This window comes from Chenopodium album, chromosome 7, assembly GCF_948465745.1.
Source record: "Chenopodium album chromosome 7, dcCheAlbu1.1, whole genome shotgun sequence".
In the NCBI taxonomy this organism is placed as follows: Eukaryota; Viridiplantae; Streptophyta; class Magnoliopsida; order Caryophyllales; family Amaranthaceae; genus Chenopodium; species Chenopodium album.
Genome location: NC_137840.1, coordinates 67,623,382 through 67,629,381, shown reverse-complemented (window position 1 = coordinate 67,629,381; position 6,000 = coordinate 67,623,382).

Sequence of the window (6,000 nt, the reverse complement as noted above, 5' to 3'; positions counted from 1 at the left end):
AAATGGGAAGGTGCGGAGTAGTAGTATTCAAGGAAGGAAAGGAAGTACTACGACTTATTCCGTGTTGACTTTTTGGTCTGCTATCTTTTTTTTTTTTTTTTTATTTTTTTATATATATATATATATATTTTATTTTAATATCCTATTTGCTATAGCAACACAAATATGAGATGACTGTGTTTTTTTTGACTCTTCTACGCATATCGCTTTCTTTTTTATTACTTGCATATATCCTTACCCCGGGATTACCCGTTTTAAGGGAAACTTGTCTTTGGAGTTTGGAGTAAATATAAAATGTGGGTACTAAACTTTGCCCAAAGTTGCAAATTGGGTACTCAATTTTGCTTTGTTGCAAGTTGGGTACTAAACTTGGGTATTGCCTGAATTTTGACCTTTAACAACAGGTTACCAAACATTAATAACATAAAAAAAATTAAAAAAAAAAAATTAAACTTCAATTGAATTAATTAACCAAAAAAATCATCTTTCCCCAATTTTCTCTCTCCTATTTAACCTTTTTTAGCTCAACTTTCTTTCTCTCCGACCTTAAAGAAACTAATTCAAGGTGAGTTTCGTCGGATTTGTGGGGTTTTCATAGTGGATTCCGTTGAATTTGTGGGGGGTTTCGTGAGTGCGTTTCGTGGCTTGGGTTTTGTGAGGTTGGTTGGAATTATGAGGGCGTTTTTGCGAGGGTGTTAGCCTAGGTTTCGTGAGGGTGGTCTGGGTTCGTGAAGGTGGTTGGATTTTTTTAGGGCTTTCATGGGGGTGGTTGAATTTGTGGGTTTTTCGTGAGGGTGGTCGGATCTGTGGGCGTGGGTTTCATGGAGGTGGAAATTTCGTGGGGGTGTGGATGCAGTGGTGCTGTGGTGGTAGTCAAAGAAAAAAAATTGTTGATTTTTTCTACATTTTTTTTTTTTGTTTAGTTGATTTTTTTCTACATAAATGGCAATTCAAAATCTCCCATATACTAAAAACATTAACCAAAAGTAAAATACTTTTCACTTCAATTCATTATCCCAGACAACCTACCTACTAAAATTTAAAACCTCAGTAACCATTTAAATCAATTTTGCATCTTCAATGGTTAAAATAGAGAAACAAAGAAATTTACCTCCACTAAAAATGTGCCAGTTGTAATCTGATCATTAGCAAAAAATTCGCAAAATTAAATAAAAAAAACTTTGAATTGCACCAATAATTATTTGCAAATATCAAAAGTAGAAATGTTGAAAATATTACTGCATAATTGAAAAATAAATGGAGGTTTGTTAATGGAGGAAGAGAGAAAAGGAGGAGAGAGAGAAAGAGGTTGAGTTATTTTAGTTTTTTTCATTTAATAGAATGCAATATGGTAACCTGATAGTGTAGGTTACTTGCCAGAAAAGAAGATTCAGGCAGGTCATAGTACCCAATTTGCCAATATTGAAAGTTGAGTACCCAATTTGCAACAAAGGCCAAAGTTGAGTACCCAACTTTTATATTAACTCTTCGAGTTTGTATGCCGAGCCATGGCTCGTACGTAGCGGATGTATTGTGTGGCGCAATGATGGTGTAGATGTCAACTAATTTAGTTTGTTAATTAATTTTTTTTTTTATTATGTATACGTGGGCCAAGCCCTAAACAAAAATAGATAACAAAATTACTAAATAACACATTGGATAGATTTAAATAGATTTCATAAGATAAAAAAAGTTAGTTTATAATTATGTTTAGATAGAATTTTAGGATGAAATTGTTAGTTTAGAGTTTTATTTTTGATAAAATACCATTAAATGGACCCAAAATTTGACACTTTCAAATAATATAATCACATTCTGGATGATATAATCACTTTTTTAGATGATATAATTATCTTTTTGTGAGTCATATTTTGATCTCATATTAAACCATTTAATGAGATTATATAATTATTTTTAGGATGATAAAATTTAAAAATCATCTTTTGAATGATGTAATTTACTATTTGATACTTTTTATAATGATAAATTCACTTTTTGAGTGATACATTTACATAATAGTTTCAAGATGACATAATCACTTTTGTAATAATATAATCACATTTCGTATGATATAATCACATTCGTATGGTACACTAGAAGGTTGGGTCTACAATAAGTTATTGTAGACCGGGTCTATTCTAGTCTAAATATTTCATATTTACAAATTGAATTATAATTATATTCAAAAAAATTATTAGATTATAATTCTAAAAATGATCATATAAATTTTTTTTTATATCACAATATTTTTTGGAGCAAAGGAAATAGTTCAAAGCGTAAAACATACCTTTATAATATATACTAATCGGTTAAAATAATATAGTTTACAATCCAGTGGCGGATCTTGGCCGAAAATAGTAGAGGGGTCGGAATTTAAAAAGTTTACCTCTTGCTCAAAGCTAATCTTTGTACCCAATATTTAATAAGTAAATATAGATTATTTAAATTCATTAACCTATTAATTACAATAATTTATGGGGGGCCTGGCCCCGAATGGCCCCGGTGGAAGATCCCCTCTGTCACAATCTAATAAAAATTTATTTTACGTAGACCTGTCAATTAGGTCGGGTCATGAGTCATCTCGGATTGGGTCACTTCAGGTTACAAGTCAAGAAATGTTCAACCCTTGTCCAAAGTTTTGGGTTCGGGTCAACCCAATTAGTTTTGAACATTTATTTTATTTAATTTATTTTTTTGCTAGTTTTTTATTTTTTAATGTACTAAATTGAACATTGCCACCAACATTATTATTAGTCATTACATACCTACTAGATAGCAAATCGTCATAAAAGAACATCAATTCCTAACTAATTTTGTATCAATGATATATTAAATTTGACCTATAGATTAAAAAATTTCTTAAAATTCAATAAACAACCCGGGCATCGCACGGGGCACAAAACTAGTACTCCCTTATAAGCGAACCTATCTTTACAAATGATCCCAAGGTTGGCTACATAGGCAGGTCTAAGGGGTGGCCTACCCGGGCCTTGCCCCCCCCCCCCCTATGCCCAGATTTTGATACAATAAATAAAAAATCTTGTGTGAAATATATAAGTTTTGTATGTAGTTGGTTTAGTTGGTTAGTTACTTGATGTAAGATGTGGGAAGGTCAAGGGTTCGATTCCTCTTGTTTGCACATTTTTTTTTCTTTTCGTGTGGATTTCTTATACTCATATTTCTGTATGGCCTGGCTTTTTATTAATTGAAATTCTATATAACTTCGGCCTGGTCTATAAATAAATTCTAGATCCGCCGTTAGTTGGCTAACCTATCTGCAACCTTATTGCCTTTTCTAATTTAGTTGGTAAAGTTTGTTATGAGGATATAATTTAAATTAAAAAAATATTGTATGTGATTTAGTTTTTTTTTTTTTAGAATTCGTTTGGCATCACGATAGTTTTTGTGTTTTTAGATTTTCAAAATCATATGATGTATGTCATATAATAAATCAATAATTAGGCCCTGTTTGATTCACCTTAATTTTGCTGAACTTAAATTATTTTTATTGAACTGAACTTATTTTTACTGAACTGAACTTAATTTTACTGAACTTAAATTATTTTTACTGAACTTAAATTATTTTTACTGATTTTCTATTATAATTCTGCTTTAAGAAAACTGAATTTTACTGAACTGAACTTATTTTTACTGAACTGAAATTAATTTTACTGAACTGAAATTAATTTTACTGAACTGAACTTATTTTTACTGAACTGAAATTATTTTTACTTAATATTATTTTTTTAAGGTGAAGAGAACAGGGCCTTAGTCAAAATTATTAAATATAAGTAGTATGATAATTTTGAAAATTTACAACAGAACCGTGGAAACATCTTTATCTTGTTTTCTCTTTTTGGTTTTAAAAAAAGAAAAACAACAATGCCAAACAAGAACTTGAGCGTTTCTCAACTCTCAATTTTACTCATGTAAATGGTTCTTCATTATTGGTCTTAAATCTAAATTCCACATATGTATGCTTCTTAGCTATATAGTTCTCAACTCTCAATTTAACATATTCATGCTTCATCATTGAAATGTTATCTATACTTAGTATTTAAAAACACAAACCAAAATTGACACATGTCATCATTCTTTCTCACCTTTCTTTATTCATTCTCCCTCCTTATGTTTTCAAAGAAATTCTCTTTTCATCTCCCCCTATATTTCTCAATAACTTTAATATTTTGTAATCTTTATTTTAATTCAATAACAAATTAAATTTCCTAAACCTTCTCCTCTTCTCATTATTCCATCTATCAATTCAATTTATTCACATTCATAATTCATTTCTTTAATTTGACCCCTTATCTTCCCCCTCTTCTTATATAAATACAAATTTTCAATAAAGATTTTTTCACACTCATTAAGTTTCAAAAACTTAAAAATTAGATAAACATCTCTCAAAATTCTATGTGAAATTTCTACAACAATGAGGATGATGATTGAAAAGGGAAATATTGAGGTGGCAAGAATACTATGGAAATTCCATGGGATGACATTGTTTGCGTGTCATGGGGTTTTAATTTTGAAGATATTAAGCGCAATATAAGAGACATATATTGGTAAAAACTAAAGAAGAATATCATGCCTTCACATTTGATGTAAAAATTGTAAAATTATAATAAGTGTTTGGTATTTACAAAGTAGTTTTTTATACAAATTGTTGATTAATATATCATGCGATAGAGATATGATTTTACGATTTTAAGCCATTTTTTCTACAACTATTAGTCTATTACCACTAATTCATAAAATATTATAATATGTCAAAAGACGATAAAATAATTCATTCAAATAATTTGTAAAGGGTTTTTTGTTTTTTTTGGTGACAAGATAATTTGTAAAGTTTCAAATAAATTTATAAGTTAAGCATAACCCGTGCGTAGAACGGGTCCAAAAGCTAGTTAATTATTAGTAAGCATGATTAGCCTTTGTTCTTGTTACCTTAAAGAATACGTTTCAAGATTAATTAATAAGCATTTGCAGGTATATATTATATTGCTTATACCATTGTGGCATTGTCACAATGTTATTTTTTCTATCATTAGTAATATATAATTTTCAGTACTGTGTATCTAAGACTATTCCTTTTCTCAATTAAGAGTCCCAAATGAGCAAAATGAGTAAAGATATCTTTTAGTACATGATACACTTAAGTGTAACATACTCAGCTCCGTGTATAATTACGTGGTAAGAAAAAAGTAAACAAACCCTCCACACTAAGGGAATTCCTAATACGTAGTAACATTTTCCGTATATATTGCCATTTGCAAATGATAGATTTGTGGAGATATAAAATTATAAAGTATAATTCTACTAATGATATAATTGACATTTTTATCTTTCATCTTAAGTAAAATGAAAATAAATTTCAATCTTCATCCCATAATAAACGTCACACATTTCATAATGTCTGTTTATTTCCACGACAATATCACATCACCCGTTACCAATAGTTTTCATCCACTATTTCCTTCAATAATGATATTGTACAAATTATAATCTAACATCATATAGTCGACATAGAGCAAAAGTAAGTACGGACTACGGATTACAAGTTTTTCATAAATAATCACATATTATAGATTCATATTGACCAACCGACCATGAAACTTATAGACGAAATGTAGATTTGCAATCATTATCAATTATCAAACATGGTACCCTAAAAACAGCAGATTTTAAAAGATTGCTTTTGGAGTGCTCATATCAAACATTAGAAAAGTCTTTGAAGACAAACTTAACAATTTGTAAGACTAAGGTTAGGGGTTAGCTTTTCTTAGGCGGCTCAAGTTGTCGACCGTCCACGCTAAACAAACTATCCAATGTCAATCAGATCGTTTTACTCGCTTCGTGTTTTTTATTTGTTCTATTTTGATTTGACATGTTTTATGCTTGTCACGTTTGTTGATGTACAACTTTAATCCTAAATTTAATCAATTTTGTAATTGAAAAAAAATGAAATCGATATGAATCTAACAAGATTCAACATGTATA